The sequence below is a fragment of the Pongo pygmaeus genome, chromosome 13 (genome assembly GCF_028885625.2).
Source record: "Pongo pygmaeus isolate AG05252 chromosome 13, NHGRI_mPonPyg2-v2.0_pri, whole genome shotgun sequence".
In the NCBI taxonomy this organism is placed as follows: domain Eukaryota; kingdom Metazoa; phylum Chordata; class Mammalia; order Primates; family Hominidae; genus Pongo; species Pongo pygmaeus.
Window position 1 is genome coordinate 68,613,526 of NC_072386.2, and position 19,073 is coordinate 68,632,598.

General features: G+C 37.0%; 1 pseudogene; it reads right to left on the bottom strand.

Annotated features, from left to right (window-relative positions):
* Positions 1 to 9,454: 9,454 nt before the first annotated feature.
* LOC129043487 (keratin, type I cytoskeletal 18-like) overlaps positions 9,455 to 19,073 on the bottom strand; it is a 78,555-nt pseudogene continuing 68,936 nt past the window's right edge.

The following is a 19,073-nucleotide window of genomic DNA, read 5'->3' on the forward strand; positions in this document are numbered from 1 at the left end:
AAGGGTTGCTAAATTGTTTGTTGCTGATATACTTTTTAAATGACCTATGATCTAGAATATATTTAGTAAGAAATGATAAACAATGTGGTATTTCAGGAATATCTTGAGTCTGATGACCCCTTGACCAACACCGAGTTCATCATACTTTTAGTTCATAAATGTATCTGCCCTTAGGCTGTGTTTGAGAACCAAAAGGCTTTTATTTAATATGAAGCTGCTATTATTGATTTTTCTTCCACACATAGTGGGGACATGATAATCCAACCTTATATTTATTAGGCCAACTAATCATTAGTTGTGGTTGAACTTTGGAAAGTTCAGGGCTTTGGTTGTGTTCCAAGTGTTCAAAAGTCCAGATGCTCATTCGGAGTGTTCATTCACTAGTGAAAGCACAGAAGACCTTTCCCTTATACCTCAATTATTTTCTTGGTGATATTTTTTTTCCTTTCTCCCAGGCCTTCTGTCCAGCTACAATCTCATAATTAGCTGATTTATAAAATTCCCTTCTATGATGTTTCAGCCCAATTAGTTCTAGAGAGTTCTTAAATAGATTTTTTTTCCTAGTGTGGGAGGGTAAGAAATATTTCAAATACTCTCCAGTGTCCAGCATGATGTATTATTTTTAATTTTTTTACTTTTTTTTAAATACTCCACTCAGCTCAGACCTACAGCATGATGTATTAGAAGAACATGAGCTTATGGTCAAAATCCTAGTTTGAAGACAATTTTAGCCACTTACATTGTAAAGTTGGACAAATAAAACATCTTTTCAGTTTTTGTTCCCTTATTTACTAAATGTGGATAAAAATAATGTAATTCACATTTCTTAATATTAAATGACAACACACATAAAGGTTTTTCATTTTTTTTAACATAACCTGACATATAATAAATGGTCAAAATACACCAATTCTGCCACCCCATTTCCTTTTATTGTCAATTGATCTATTAGTCAGAGACTGAGCTGAGGCTGCCTAATAATCATCTTACCCACCACTCCCAGACTTCCAACTATTCTAATTAAGAATGAGAGTCAACTTACTACAGTAGGGATGTCCACTTGTAACCATGTCTATGGAACTGAACTGACAGACACATTCGTGGCTCCTGCTGCATAGTTTTCATCTTGAAAGACAACAAGGAGATCTTTCATTAATTACAAACTGGCTATAAACACCTGAAGAGCCATGTCCACAAAGGACTGATTTTTTATTCATCATAACATGTATCATAGTCTTCACCTAGTGCATGCTCAATAAACTATTTTGAATACATTCAGAAAATAAACTTGTTGAGGAGGTTGTGAAGTTCTGCCCATTCCCAAGAAAGTCATGACAAACAAGTGTTTCCCTGGAAGCTAGAGAGAAAGAACTGCCTCATTCACCGTTCCATTCCTAGTTCCTGTCTTACAGTATGGACCCAATACATATTTATCATTGAATGAATGAGTAAGCAAATGAATAATTGAATGAAAGTGATTTTCTATATTCTACCCTACATGGATTTGCTGATGCAAGGCCCTAACAGAGAAAAAAAAAAATGTCTATGTAGGAAGGACTCTGATTGGGTACCTTGCAAGAAAAGACAAAAAAAAAAAAAAAAAAAAAAAGAGAAAAATCACAGAGGAAATGAATTTTGCCTGAGGAAACCCTTTATAACAATATTAACAATGTTTTAAAGGAATTCTAAGAACCAAGGACAGGTTTTTGAGTTAGGAAAGAAACCAGCATGTCGGATGTTTCCAATGAAGGTATAAGTAAATTTGTACATGATGTGGCATAATTTTGAGAAAGATAAGATTTATCTCTGTACCTCCTTTTTTTCACTTTTTATTTTATTATCTGTCCAAACCTTGCCTGCTCCCTCCTAACCACACTGCATATTGCTTGAAGTCCTGAGGCTTTTCCGATTGGTCACCCATCATCCATTCAACAATTACCAGCATTTAAGAAGTAGAGTAGATGCCTGCAGTTCTCTATACTTGTCGCCCAGTCCTTGACTGCATATTACTTATCAGTACTTGTACCTGCAACTTTGTTCCAAAGTTATCTGTGAACCCCAGGGACAGCTTCCCCCGGAGAGAGCTGCAAGTGTTGGGGAGTTTATAACCCTCCGGGGGCAGACTTCAGTCAATGACTAACTAAGGGCAGCTTTGAAATTCCATCTGTTTGCTTTGAGACAGGACAAACTCTGTCATGTCATGAATGTTCAGATCTCTTGTGGAATCAGGCTGGGTCTGGAAATAACCCAAAGTTATTATTTTTTGGCTTCTCTATAATGTTGCTCCATATCCTCACTGATACCTCTTGGGGTGACTTTCTTAATAAACCACTTGCACATTCATCACAGCTGTTTAAAAACTTGAGCTAAAATACTGAAACATTGCCATAGGCCAGGAATTTCTCTCCAACTCTGTACCCGAAAATACTACTTACCAGACATCTACTGAATAGTGAAGTTAAGATGAGGAAATTCTAATTACTTTTATGATGATAATTCTAGACTGCTCAGAACTTGCTTGTTTATAACCTGGTCTTTCTTAAATCCAGTTTCCTTTCCAGTTTTCAGCAGCCTTTATGATCTTAAAGTTTGTTTTTACTCTTTCTAACTCCTAACTTTCGACTCTAACTCAAAGATTCTGGTTTGAACTGACCAACAATAAGCACATCTAATTTTAGCCTTTTTTCTAGTACTTGGACACTTTACCCAATTTGCTCAGGCCTAGAACTGTAGGGGCATTGTCATCCTCTGCAAGTTTGGAGGTTAGGGCTGAAGTTTCAGGTACTCCACTAGACAACCAGAATTCAAAGATGGTTAAGATTGTGTATTGAAAAATAGTACCAGGTTAACAGTCATTGATATAAAGTCTCTAAAATTCTAAATAAAACACCCCTAAAAACACAGGGGGAAAATAGGAGAAAATTTGCAACACTATTGTAATTAAGAGCAACAGTCCTACTGCAGTAGGGATGTCCACTTGTTAACTAGGTCTATGGAACTGAACTGACAGACACATTGATGGTTCCTGCTGCATAGTTTCTATCTTGAAAGACAACAAGGAGATCTTTTGCCAATTGTATACTGCCTATTTCTGGAATTGAACAGGCAAGATCTATAGTTAATACAACCTAGAAAAATTGTTGGTTATCTTTCTACTGCAAAGAAAATATATTCTACAAGATTATTAGAACACATTCTTCTCTTCTCTAGCAAGAATATCTACCTCTCCACCAAACCCAAGATTTTCTTACACATGCTATCTGCATGTAAGGAAGAGACAGAAAGATTCTTAGACATAGGTGAGAACAGAGGGGAGTAGGTAAATAGTATACATACCATATATCACCTGCAAATGATCTATGAATTTATAATGTGTAGATAAAAATATTTGATTAAGAGAAGAATCAATGTGCAGAATTTAGGAACCTGGAAGTATTGCTATACTTTTTTTTCTGGTGAGGAATAAAATCTGGTAAAATAGAATTATAAAAATTGTAAATATGATTTAATTTCAAAATAAATCTGAAGAGAACACATATGTGTAAAAAATAATTTGTAGTTGTAATTTGGTTCTCTTCCAGATTTTATTTATTTTAATATGGATTATAAAATGGAAGAAAAGCTTTTAAGTAGAAATAAAAATTAGTAAATCCCTATCCCAAATCCTTATGCTAAGTATGATAGACATGGAAGGGGATCGAGTTCACATTTTGCAAAGATCCCTCTGAGTATGATATGAAGGCTGGACAGTGGTATGCTGGAGCTGACCTCATAGGCTCCAAGAGTCTATTGTTAAATTTACAGGAATTTTGCAAGCCTTCTGCTTAACATATACATCCTTGAAATCAGTCATGTTGGGAGTATTTATAATGCGGAAATGGGCAAATGCTAGAAAGTCAAGGTTTTCCTCCCTTATTAAACATTTACCAGCACACTACTGAAAATGGCTGATAGGCAGACAAAAGAATCTGGGAGACAAGTAAGGAAGCTTTTGATGTTCTCCAGGAAAGAGATGTGGTGGCTTGACGCAGGCAGTTAGTCATGGAAATATACCAATTAGGCTATGGTCTTCAGGTAGTGGTACCAGGGTAAGTGAAGGATCAAATGTGGGAATGAAAGATAGCCATCAGGGATGACTTGAACTATGATAGATAGCGTGTTATTTACCAAGATGGGAAAAAAGCAGATAAGGAGCAGGGTCTTCTTGTGGTGACAGGAAGAGGACATGGGACAAGGGTTCCATTTTGGCCATGTTTGGTTTATGAAACTTATTAATGGTACAAGCGGATAAATATAAAAAAGTAATGGTTTGGGGGTGCAGAGGAGGCTATGATTAGAAAGAGAAACACAGAAGGTTTCTGGGGGTGCTGACGATGCTCTCAGTGACCTGTATCTGGTTATGTAGGATGTTTCCTTAGTGATAATTCATTAAACTGCACAATTATGCCTTTTGTATTTTTTCTATATACATTATTTTACAATAACAAAAGTTTTAAAAGCAGAAGAAATATGACATTTCTAGATAAAAGCTTGGGTAAATATTAACTTGCAGAGAGGAAGGCACAAAATTATAGAATTCATGAAGAAAAGTCGTACATGCTACGTATAGAAATTAAGATTTATATTATAACAAAAAAGACCATGAATAAAGTGGGAAACATATTTGCAACACTTATGGTGGCAAAGTCAGCTTTGCTAGTTTAACATGGAATTTTTACAAATCATTAGAAAAAGACTAACACACACTATAGAAATGATCTGAACTGGCAGTTTACAGAAAAGGGAAAAATAAGTGTCTAATATGAAGAAGCTCAATATCATAATTTTTTAAAAGTTTCAAACAAAGATGGCAACGATACTCAAGTTCTATTATACCAGTGAAGCTGTTAATAAAAGTATGATAATATGCTGATTTTCCAAGGATTTGGAGAAATAAGCAGGCATTCCTGTATAATTGGAATTTTCTGAAGGGGAATTGCGCAGTTTGTTTTTTCTTTTTTTAAAAAAAATCACATACACTTAAACCTGGTGTATGGATGATGGAGTCTTTGATGCGCTGCCCAGAACCCCCTTCAGTGGAGAAGGACTTGTTTCTCTAGGGGCTGGGAAAGCTGACAACAGCTCCCAGGTGTCAACACACTTAGAAAACTCCCCAGCTGAAGAGTGTTGCCTAGTTCAAGGTCATAGCCTCTCTTCACAGCAACTTATATCCAAGGATCAGTCACCCGGGGCATATGAAGACCTCCTTGCTTTAACTTGGGACATCTCCGAAGGACCATCCAGGTTTAGAGTCCCCACAGGGTCACTGAGACTGTGCCACCTTCTCCTACTGCCTGATCCTTCGCCCTTTCCCCCACTTCCTCGGGTGCCAATTCTAAGAGCTTTCCTTAATAAACCTCCTGCATGCTAATTTTTCTGTCAGAGTCTGCAGGAACCCAACAGTGGCACTCAGTGATCCCATCATTATACCTTATCAATATAATTGTAAATTATCACTGTGGAATTTGAGAATTTTTTATTACACAAGTTTTTAGTAGCAAAATGTGTGTTAAAAAGAAGTGTTCAGTCCATAATTAGTTAAAAATTATCTTATAACTATGAGATACAATACTCAGCAAATAATAAAAATAGGTAGGTAGTTCTATGTGAAACCATAGGGAAATAGCAAGATATATTGTTAGTAAGGTGCACAACCATTTATAGACTGGAGTCATTTTTATAAATAATTAAAAATTGATGATTGATTGAAGCTACATTTATTTTTAAAATTATGGGAGAAATGGCAAAAAAATTGCTTAAGAGAATGGCCAAGAGAAAGCACCCCCTCAAATCTTGGCTGCAGAGAGCATAACTGACTGGAAACCCCAACTGCTGCAGTTTAAAACGTACTGCTGCATTGAGCTGAAGGCCAAGCTTCTCACTCACTGGTTGCTCCTGGCTAGTGACTGAGTCCAGCAGGGATATTAAGGCAGGCCTGCTCCTGAGACAGGCATCTTCTTGGACAAGTGATCTTGGATTTAGGACTCCTAAATTGTCTTGCTTTAATTTCCCTAAAACTGTACACAAGTTTAAGAAGCTGTAACTTAGCCTCTTTCCTTCCACACCTCCTTCCCTCAGGTCAGAACTGCATCATGTTCTGACTACTCTGCAAGCTTCTCTCAACTCTCTTCCTATTTTCTTTCACAAATACTTCCCCTAATAAATTTTTTGCACATCTAGTTCCAGTTCAGTGTCTGCTTCTGGGAGGACCCAGAATTTTCCCATTTTCCTTGTTTAAATGCTGTGGCAGAATTTTCCCATTTTCCTTGGTTAAATGCACTAGCAGAGCAGAAGGGTAAAGGAGACACTTAATCTTCATTTTCTAGTTTCCTGTAGTGTTTGAATCTCCCAATCATATATGTGTAAAACTCTTAATTGTTACAATGTCAACAAGTGTTATGAGGGCAGAGATCTTGTGCACATTTTATTTTTCTCCTTTATATATTTTTCTTCCCCTGTTTTATTCATAGAAATCAACTTAACATTATTATCCTTCTCCTCTCCCCCATTACTTTTCTCCCAGGAAAATCTTTCTTCTGTATTTAATCCCAACCTGTAAGTTACTTTCAAAAATTTCAGATATGTTTATCTGGTTCAGAGAATAATACTCATTGGTGATAAGTTCATGGAGGAAATAAAAACAAGAAATATAATCATCTGAAGAGGGTCACAATTTATGCTGCTGTTGTTTCTCTTGTTACCATTTGGTGTCGCTGTGGAACATGAGTCAACTGAAGCCCGGTAAAGTCCTTTTGAATGAGCAGAAGCATCATGGTGACCCAGGGACATATGGCTAACCAGCTGGCACTCCAGTCGATATTTATGCACTGCCACAACACAGTAGTGACTGAGAACAGAGTCACTTTCCTGGCAGTAATTTCTTAAGGTTTAAAAGCAGTGAAAGTCAGTCTTCCACATGGTTCCACTAAGCTGCAGTCACTCTACTACCGCTTTGGCTCTGTGTTTCCAATGTTGTAATTCCTTATTACATTATTTTACAGTACACAGATGTTCTTTACTTTGTGGGTCCCAAAATATCCTTTTTCTATTCTATGTATATGACATTTCCTTGTTCAAATGGAGAAAAGGAGACACTGAATTGATTTGTTGTAATTATGAGATTGAGATTGGAAGCAATTTTTTTTTTGCTTTTGATTGTTGTAGTATTATATGTGTAATTATTTTTTAAGGAAACCTTTTAAAAAGCATGCTTGACAAATTATTTATTTAACATTCAAATGCTGTATTCCCATGCAGATTTATTAACATCACAGCCTTTGAGTCTTTCTTTGTCTTTCCATGGCTTTGTATATTACCAACCTAGTATATACCAGCTTTGGCCAATCACAAAAACACTCAGAGTGGCTTTACAGCACTTATGGAGAGGTTGACAACACATCTTACTACAAATTGTGTCTATTACCCAGTTCACTACTTTCATTAATGACTCCAACCTCATGGGGAAATGCAATGCTTTGTCACATGCTGATCATGCTTAAAAGAGGATATCTTCAGCTTCTGCTCTTATTTTCAAAGAGAAAATCTGTTGTTTCTCACAGTTCACTAGTAGTAATGCAGGAGATAGAGGTGGACCGTGTATACCAGGCCTTTGCAATGAGATCTGGTAAGTCTCCACAGGTATGGACTGGAAAAAGAGTTTCTCAGGAGATACTATGCCCAGCTCCTCCCTCCACCTCATACTTTCATCAAAAAGTCATTGTGAAAGCTGGAGCATTTGTTCAAATGTTTGAATTTGGTCTCAGAGGCTTCTATTTTGCTGTCACAAAAGATTACTAGAGCAGCTTTCCAGCCCCACTCTATATCTCAGGGCAAGGCAAGGACACTTGTTTGTTTCAGTTTTGATTAATGTTTGCTTATCTGGACTCATTGTCAGAAAATTCTAGCCAGGTCTTTTTGGTCTTTTTAAAAATACATTCTATGAATTGAACTGTGTCTCCCCAAATTTTATATATTGAAGCTCTAACCACCAGTGTGACTATATTTGGAAATAGGACCTGTGAGGATGTGATAAAGGTTAAATGAGGTCACAAGGGTGAGGCCCTAGCCTAACAGGGCTGGTGCCCTTAGAAGAAAAGGAAGAGATACCATAATAGAGAGCTCTGTCTCTCTCTCTCTCCACTCTGTAAGAACACAGCAAGAAGGCAGCCATGTGTAAGGCAGGAAAAGAGCCCTCACCAGCAATTGACCATGTTGGCCCCTTCATCTTGCACCTTCAGCTTCCAGAACTGTGAGAAAACGAATGTCTTTAAGCCATCCAGTCTGTAGTATTTTGTTATAGCAGCCCAAGCTGACTAATATAATACAACCCACATATAGCAAAGGTCTTTGTTCCTCTGTCTTCACTCACCTCTCTATAAGAATGATGAGCATTTGCAGCAATAAACGTTCTAGGAGAGGAACAGAATGCTTTTCAGATCTCGTGTTAAATGTTGCAATGCTTCCCTACACTTACCTTGATAAAATACAATACAGACGTGGTAATGGAGTGAGCCTCACTTTATAAACTTTTAACACTAATGCTGTATTGCTTCTTCATAGTTTGGCCAAACTGGTCCAAACAGGCTAGTACTTAGGAGGACAGCTCATCAACCTCTCTCTCATTTTGGGTTCTTGCTTATCATATCTGCACCCAGTATTGTTATAGATTTGAAACACAGCAGTTTTTAGGTGATGTCTGGTGTTATTATAATCCCTTGTTACCGTTGTTATCCTCATGACACTTATAATTCCTTGTTTGATGTCTGTGTTTTCAGCTGTACTGTAGGCTCTGTAATAGCAAGGTTTGCATCTGTTTTGCTCAGGAGTTTATTCCTAGTAACTACCATGGTACCTGACAAAAAAAAAGTGTGCTCAGTGAATATGCTCCCCGTTCAAGTGGGTAGATGTGTCCCCATCCATGTGGATCAGAGAAGAGAGTGTCTTTCAGCCTCTACTTCCCACCTCAGTTAAACAGCTTTATGTAGCACACATGGAAGGCCAGCTTCAGGTCATTCCTGGTGCAGTTCCTCTCCTTGTTCTATTGTCCGAGGTCAGCGTGGCTAGCTAACCACAGCCTCCACCTCTGGGCTTTTGCTGGTGTGGGTCTCGCATTAGTCTCTGTACTCCATGTACTCCAGAGGCATAAATCAAGCTCTCTGAGTGCTTCCACCTGTCTCACTCTGCTTCCTGGGAAGGGTTGGGGCCCCTGGTCCTCCTTCCTGCAGGGTAGGGACAATGCTATTGCTCTCCAACAACTCTCTCAAACAACTTTCACTCTCGGATACTACAATAGTAACCTATTAAACTGTGTTGGCCACCTTTTTTGCACATGGAGCTTAGACGATCAGGCACCTCACTTTGGGTTGTTGAAACACTTGCTGCTTAATGGCTTGTCCCCAGCCTTTTGTGGTCTCAGTCAAATGAGGGATAAAAGATGCTCCATTTTAATATGCTCTTGCATTCGTGTAAAACCCATATTCAAATTGCTTCTGAACAATGCAGGATTCCATCTCTCATTTACATTCAGCCAGTTCAAATATCTGAAGCCAGCTATTATGTCCTCTATACCACCTAGTCCTCTGTCCATTTCCTGTTCCTTAAACATGACAGTGGCTTTCAGACCCTTTCCCATCCTAATTTTCCTCTTCGGGTCATATTCTAATTTGCCATGGTACTTAAAATGTTGACCTGTAATTGAACGTAATACTCCAGATGTGGTTTGATCAGAATATAGAAAGACGATTACTTCCCATAAGCCAGAAATTACACTTTTATTAATGCAGTCTAAGATCCTTGGCTTTTTAGCAGCCACATCACACTGAATTACAGAGTTGACTGTAATTCAAAATAATATCCAATTTAAAGCAAGTGCTATTCCCCTTCCAGCTGGATAGGGTTTCCCATTTAAATGGAGCATTTAAGCCAAAATGAGGTTAATATGTGACCAGAGGTGGCATTAGACCACCAAAGCACGTTGGGCTCTTAAATTGGTTGACTAATAAGTGTCACAAATCAGCTCAAGTGAAACTGGAAGTGTCAACTACCCTGACTACTTGTCAACAGGAAATTGGGGGTGTGTGTGATGGTGGTAATAAACAAGTCACTCCTCAGAATTATTCGTAGGTATTTTTCTGAAAGAATAGTCATTTATTATACAACTTGCTCTTTTCAGATTTTAATGTGATATTTAAAATTCAACTTCCTTTAATTTTTAAAAACAACATGTTTCTGATTTTAAAATACTTGTTCATCATGGAAATTTGGAAAATATGGCAAGTTATAAATGGGAAAAATTAACCTATATTTGCAGAGATAACTCTGTTAACATCTTTTAGTGTCACTGCTTTTTCATTTGAAATTGCTTCAGGAGGAGAAGAGTCACATGAATTAATGAAGGTTTTTAATGTTCATCTTTAATAGGCAAAGATAAGTGCCACTGAGGTTTTTCAACCAGAAAGGGTTTCCCTAAACAATGGAGGTCATGACTTTAACTCTATGCAACTCCATTCAAGAATTAGAGAAACTTGATCATAATTTGTCTGTTTCTAATAGGTTGAACCATATGACACCACCATATTTTTAGGTAAAAAAAAAGTGTTTGGACATCAGCAATATCATATGGTTCAACATGGTAAAGTTGTGGCAATCTTGCAAAGAGTTTCTTGAATTTTGGAATGTCTTAGAACAATGCTATATTTGATTTAAGTAGCTCCATTTGACTGGATAATGGCAGAGACCGGAAACAAACAAGTTGCACACACCTGTGTTTCCCAATGAATAAAATGCACAAACTAAACTGCCAGAAAATTTTGCAGAAATGTTGATGTGTTAAGTACATTTTAATATACCTTTAGTGTGTTCAGTAATTGTAATCACATTCTAAATTTTTAATATGAGTTATTTCCAAAATATGAGCCTTTATTTGGTAACGCCTCTCCACTTTGCACCTTGACTATTTCTAACATGGATAGTGCTGACCAGGAACTCAAGATTAATGTGCTTAGGAGACTTAAAATAATGAGTATCTTTAGTTCCATTCTTGCATTTTAAGGGTGTCCCAGGTTTATATGTCCATGCATACAGATTTTCAAATAGGTTAAATAAAACATCCCTCTCTTGGTCCAAAAAATCTTAAGAAGAGCAGCATAAATCTAATTACTGATACCAATCTTCCATGTGGGCTGCACTTGGGTGAAATATTTTTTGTTGTGATTATTGCCTAGTGATCAACTGTTCAATTGAATTAGGCTTCATTTTCCATTTTCTTTGCCTTTCAAGGTATAATTAAAGCCTAATGCCAAATCTCACTAGAGCTCTCATCAATAACTTCCACTTAACCACTTTTAAGAAGACAGCCAGCCTTTGGGTTCAGACAAGGAGGCTACAATTCACAACTTACTATTTAGATGACCCTTAAAAGCCATTCTCGGTCAATAATTCAAAGCAGTGTTCAACTTCCTTTATGAGGGAGAAGGAATTAACCTATCATGTTCTTATAGCCGTGTTTCACCCAGGCAAATGTAAATCATTTAGATTGAAAATATAACATGATAAAGAAATTTTATCTCTGTACCCAGGTGAACCGGGTCGTGTTAGAAAAGCAGTCATTTCTCTTACACTATGCTGGAAACAAAAAGAATAACTGTGCTATAGTTAAGCTGAGAAAACTGCTTGTTAGGCTGATATTAGAAAAGGAAGAGGTCAGAGGCACCAACAAATAGCTGCAGTGATTGCCAAGAGGCAGGTTACAAAGAAAACAAATGACACGTGAGCCACTATATTTAACAGCATTATGTACAATAAGAAAATACCCTCCTACTTATTACCTCCACTAATCCCCTCAACAACTTGGAGTGATATTATTCTGGCTTTACACAAAAGAAACTAAAGCCAGGAGAAATTAAGTGACCCACTGAGGATCACACAGCAGAGCCAGAGCTTGAGTTCAAGACCTGAATCTGTAATTTTTGTCTTCCCACTGTCCCACAGCTGCTGATACGGCCTTGTGTGTTCTGCATTCTCCTCGAAAACCAGGTAGGGAAGTATATTCAAGACAAGCTGGTGGAAAGGTTCATCTTTCCTCTATGTATCATAAACGACAGATTTGGTGACCTTCCACCAATTTGGTGAGAGTGAAGGCAAATTCAACGACAAACTTTACATCAGTAATGAAGTCAGCATGAACTTGACAAGTAAGTGCACATTTATTTTCAGGTAATACGAAGTTTAGTTACAGGGAGTACACATTTCTTTAATTTTGGGGGGAATCATAACATAAAATAATTATATGTACTTTTTTTTTTTCTTTTTAGAGTTCAAATAGTACAGAAGGGTGTAAAATGTAAACTAATTATCTCCCCATCTCACTTTCCCGCTCTCATGCCCATTCCTATTTTGAAACTTTAACTGCTTTAACTATCTTTGTTGATCTGGTGATTATCACCACACTTGTAAAAAATAGGCTTACATGTAGCTCTATTATTTCTTGTATAAATTTATAATTTTTCTTTGAATTGTACTATAAAAGATGAGCAATTAGACTTACTTTTACTACCTCCCACACTGTTTCAATTCCTTTCCTTTCCTTTTAAAATAATTATTATATTATTATATATAACATAGATAGTAATTGCATTAGGTAGTTTTATTTTTCTCTCAGATGAATACCTTTGCAACTCTGAATAATACACCTGGTTAAGTACTCATATGTGAGACTGAAACCATGGGAAGTGTGACATCAAATTTTTGTAAATGGGAAGGGCTTCTCGATGGGAGGCTTCACCTCAGGCAAAAGAAAAGATAAAGGCTGTACATGAGAGGACTCGCCATAAAGCTAGCTTGAATTTATTGCGTTAAAATATGGAAAAATTGTTAATTTATGTATGTGATTATGTATTATGTATATAATTTATATATTTAATTTGTGTATGTAATTAATGTTTTCCATATCTTAATGCAACAAATTGGAAATATATTATATATATGTAAATATATAGCAAATGGCCTTTGTAGTAAAAGTTTCTGCATTTGATCATTCATTTGAAGATATTTTGTATATTATATTTTACTGGTAGAAGTAGGTTTCATCAAATCAATAGATTTAGACAAACATGTCATGGTCAATGAGAAGAAAAATCACTAGTGAGAAAGACAGTTGATCCAGAAATGAGAAAGGGGAAGAGACAATTCTTGGGGCCATGAGAAAGGGGAGTGGGCAGCAAGTCAGAAGTGTTTGAAGAGAAGACAGTAATCAAAATTCCACGATCATGATTGTAAATGCATGTTAGGGGTAAAAGAGAAAACAGTAATCTGCAAGCTTACAGGCATATTTTGGCATGTTTTGTTTTTCTCCCACTGGCACATTTGTGAATGGTACAAATAAACCAAATGCTTTTGGATCAACTTTGATTTGCCTGTGCAACTTGCTAACTCTGTGAAGGAAATATGGAAGTGAGAATCGATCCCATTCTCCTGGAGGTTTCTATGAATTATAAGATGCTGGAATTGTGTTTCACAGGTTCACAGCTGGAGAGTAATTTACCTCAAGGTGAATCCTATTTTGAGTCTGACTCATATCTTCTTTACATGATATTTAAATGAGACTTTAGACTTTTGAGTTGATGCTGAAACTACTTAGAACTTTTGAGGCTATTGGGATGGAATGGAAGTATTTTGCGTGGGAGAAGGATGTGAATCTGGGGGGACCAAGCTTGGAATGCTACGGTCTGAATATTTGTTCCCCGCAAAATGTATATGTTGAAATCCTAACTCCCAAGATGACGGTAATAGGAGATGGGGCCTTTGGGAGATGATTGGGTCATGAGGATTGTTAAGGGATTAGGGCCCTTATAAAAGAGGCCCCACAAAGACCTCTCTCTTCCACCAGATGAGGACACAGCAAAAGTTGCCTTCTGTGAGAAAGTGGGCCCTTCACCAGACACCAAATCTGCTTTGATCTTAGACTTCCCAGCTTCCAAAACTGTGGGAAATAAATTTCTGTTATTTACAAGCTACCAAATCTATAATATTTTGTTATGGTAGCCCAAATGGACTAAGACAGACACCCTCAGATAAATGAACACACACACACACACACACGCACACACACACGGAAAGCAAACAAATTAATATCTTTTCTATAACCGCACTTAGAATGATGAGTTTTAGGCAACATTCTGCTATTCTCTTACTATCTTTCTTATCTTCATCAGATACAATTATCGCATGATATTTTGTTTTTGGATATCTTTATTTTGAAACAGGCATATGGCCTCAGAACTGGAAGCAAAGTTATTTCGTATGATTAACACAAATTTAAATATTCATAGACATTATATTTGATCATTAAGAAAAACCGAAGTGATTTTAACATAGAGTGTTTTTATTTTGCCCATGAAAACTCACCCTCCATACAAATATTATAAACAAAGATGTAATTAAAGTTAAGATTCATCCCCATATTAAGACAGATTGTCTTAAGATATGTAACCTATTGTTTCTTCTTTACCAAAATCTATGCTGATGCTTGGAAGGACATATTGAAGAAGTTGATAGTTTTTTATCATCATTAATTTTAGGAAGCTGTAAAAGTATTCTGGTAACATAAAATACATCATTTATGTTTTAGCAATTTTTCTTAAAATATGCTTAATCAATGAGTATTTCACAGTGTATAGTCTTCTTATCTACCATTTTTAGATAAAATTTCAGATAGTAGAAATTTTCAAGTTCTATAATAATACATTTATATACTACATTTTAAAGTGATGTGATAAACCAATAGCAGACAATGTTACATAATAATGAATGAATGTTACCATAAATTTTATGGAAAAGTGTAAAATTTATTTTCCTACATTTAGGAATTTTCTTCAATGTATATTTTTTAACTAACAAAAATAATGAGGAACAGATACTGCTTTTTAAAATATGCCTTATACTGTATTTCCTTCTAATTTGGGTATGTCACATTTTATTTACCTATCATTTTAAGATTCTCACAATGAGTATATAAGTAACATCACAAGTAATCACAATTATGTAGAGACATTTTGATTCACTTTATCTTTTATCATATCATTCATACATCAGCAAGCATGAAGGGGTAAGTGAGTTTTTATCAATAAATCAGTGGTGGGTGGTGGTTGTTGATGGGGTATGGGTATAAAATCTCTATTATTGTGATGTTTGCCATATACTATACCCTATTGACTATGCAGTATTGCTATAATATATGCATATCATCAAAGTTTGATGACACATAAAAGTAGCTGCTTACCTATTTGTATTTGATAATGATATCCTAAAACATGTCAGGCTTGAGGGTAACTGACTCATGGATCTACTTCCAAAGTTAAAGCTTCTTGCATCTAAGAAGCAAACAGTACCCAAACATTCCCTGGACTAGCCATTATCATGCGTCTGCTATTTTATTGCCAACTGCTAAAAATGTGTGATGTTCTGTAGGAGATTGGTCAGGGTGGTGGGAGAAATTATAAGGAAAGAAGCAAACCTTCTGGAAAGCCAGGAGGTTTTGCAAAAGCTTCGAAAGAAAATTTGGCTGAAGGCAACCAAATTCTCGTATCTGGAGCCTAAGAGCAAAGGGCAGATAACACGAGAATGTAAAGGAACTTATCTAGATAAATTTGTTTACTCCTGTCTCCAGAAACCAACTTTTGATCATTCGCACACGGGACTGCTCTCTGCTGGGGGGTTGACAATGTTTATTACCCACAAATTGTGTTTGCACCATGCCTTTGTCATTAAATCTGTACTAAATAAATGCGAGCATTGCCGGCTTAGGGGCGCTGCTAACTCTCTTCAGCCCCTAGTGCCAGCAGTCCCCTAGCCCACTCTTTCACTGGATACCTGTGTCTGAGTACTCTTCTCACCCGTCACTTGGCCAGAGTCTGCAGGGCAGACTCAACAATGTTGATTAATGTTCATAGTACTGTTAGTTGATATGCAAAATTTCTCCTACTACTTGAAGAATGCTTTTATAAGTCTGAGATACATTATACAGATGCTCCTTGACTTAGGATGGGGCTACATCCTGATAAACCTACAGTAAATTGAAAATATTGTAAGTCAAAAATGCATTAAATGTACCTAACCTCACCGGGTGTGGTGGCTCACACCTTTAATCCCAGCACTTTGGGAGGCTGAGGTGGGCAGATGGCTTGGACTCTGGAGTTTGAGACCAGTCTGGGCAACCCCATCTCTACAAAAAAATATAAAAATTAGCTGGGTGTGGTGGCATGTGCCTATAGTCGCAGCTGCTTGGGAGGCTGAGGTGGGAAAATCACTTAAACCAGAAGGTCAAGCCTGCAGGGAGCTGTGATTGTGCCACTGGACTCCAGCCTGGGCAATGGAGTGTGACCCTGTCTCAACAAACAAACAAACAATAAAAAACCTAACCTACTGACCTACCTTAAATGTGCTTAGAACACTTAAATTAGCCTACAATTGGGCAAAATCATCTGGCAGCACAGTACACTGTTGAGTATCAGTTTACCTTTGTGATCACATGTCTGGAAGCTGTGTCTCATTGCCACTGCTCAGCATGATGAGAGAGTAGTGTATCACATATCTCTAGCCTGAGAGATCAAAATTCAAAATTCAAAGTATGCTTATTAATGAATGCCTATTGCCTTTACACCATCATAAAGTTGAAAAAGTAATAATTTGAACTATTGTAAGTCAGGGACTGTTTGTACTTATACGAGTACATTTTTGAAAACATAGTACAACCACTATGGAAAAAAGTGTGGCGATTCCTCAAAGAATGAAAAGTAGATTTTTATTTGAGCCAGCACAATTTCACTACTGGGTATCTACCCAGAGGAAAACAAGTCATTATATGAAAATTATACTTGCACACACATGTTTATAACAGCAAAATTTACAACTGCCAAAATATGCAAACAGCCCATATGTCCATCAGTCAATGAGTGGATAAAGCAAATGTGATATATATAGACATACATACACACACACCATGGAGTACTACTCGGTGATAAAAGGGAACAAAATAATGGCATTTACAGCAACCTGGATGCAATTGGGGATCATTATTGTAAGTGAAGTAATTCAGGAATAGAAAACCAAATATCGTATGTTCTTACTCATAAGCGGGAGCTAAGCTATGAGAACACAAAGGCATAAGAATGATACAATGGACTTTAGGGACTTGGGAAAAAGGGTGAGAGTGGGGTGGGGGATAAAATACTATTCACTGGGTACAGTGTACACTGCTCAGGTGATGGGTGCACTAAAATCTCAGAAATCACCACTAAAGAACTTAATCGTGTAACCAAACACCGTGTGTTCCCCAAAAACATATTGAAATTGAGTTAAAAATTTAAAAACCCTATAGATAGCCTAATAAAATAATATTCCTAAATACTGACATAATCTATATATTTTGAACACCAATCTACATAGGTCTATTTTGATATGGGAGAAGGGAAACAATGACTAATTTGGGGACTAGAAAATAAAGTTCCAACTGTAGAATAGGAATTCTAGAGTAGTTCAGTTAAGAAGACCTGCATCTATCCACTACCTATTGTTCATCCCCATGGATGGCTGTGCAGGGAACACCACAAAGAATGAAACCACTTTTGCCAAAATTATAATGGTGAGAAAATTATGACAGTGGGGGCGATCTGATCTGGCCAACCCCCATCTTGTCTTTAACCTTTAAGTTGCTCTTAATTATTCTGGACTTGGACGAAGCTAACTTTGGGAGACATTTAGTTTATAGTTTAAATGATATTAAATGCTATCATAGTGATAATAGCCCTTACCCAAAACTCAACTGCCTTTGTAAAGCTAATGAAAGGCCACCAGACTAGGAGAATGAGAATAGTTTATGTCTACACCTTAGCCAAATTCACCCTGAATTTGGCTAAGGTGTGAATTTGGCTAAGGTCTGTAGACATAAACTATTACTAGCCATTATTCCAGAGGTTGCAAGGTATGCAACTTCCTCAGTTACTCCTGCAGATAGCATCACTATTGTAAAACCTAAGATTGGCCATTCAATATATCTTTTCAGGTTTTTTTGCATGTCTGATGACCAATGGTTCCACCTTTACACTGCTCCTGTGGCCCCACCCAGAAGTGACTCAGCATGCATGAGGATCATTTCCCACTCCCCTATGATTGCACCCCCAGCCAATCAGCAGCAAGCACACATTGCCTAACTATGCCCTCCTCCTCCCCCAAACTATCTTTGAAAAACCCTAGCTCTCAAATTTTTGAATTTTCAGAGAGACTGATTTGAGTAATAATAAAACTCCAGTCTTGCATTTAGCTGGCTCTACATATGTAAAAGTCTTTCTTTATTGCAATTCCCCTGCCCTGATAAATGGGCCCTATCTGGGTAGTGGGCAAGAAAAACCCACTGGGTGGTTACAAGAAGAAGAATTTATGATATGCACAGGTGCAGAACTCATCAACTTTCCTCTGCTGTATTCATATACAGAATTAAGTTTTAAAAATATTTGGGGATTTATAGGGTATAAAAGTGATAGTGTAGCGACATAGGCCCATGTATAGGGTAGTCATGTATTGAAGGCTGAGGGGATGAATGAATGAATGAATGAACAAGATGCTTATTAAATGAGTGAGTATGAAAAAATAGTGTTGAGAAGATTGTGAGATGAGTAGAGTGGCACCTATGAATAGAAAGTCTACAACTCAGATATTCTGGGTAGACATAACTTTAAGTGATTTTATTCTGATTTAATGTTTTCATGGGCAAAACTATTACCAGAATAATTTTTTTAAGAAGAGAGGGGGGAAAAAAACTCTTTTGTAACTATGTGTCCTGATTTAGGGCTTGGAAATTAGGGTCACCATACTTATCAGTGTATATTTTAATAACTCACTCATGGGTTTTAAGATGCCTGGATTCTGTAAGTTTCCTCCCAGACAACATAATCTACACGAAGATGAACTTCCCCAAGAACATATTCTGCACTAAATATCAAATATCTGAAATGAAAGGATTTATGGGAGGTTTTATGTTT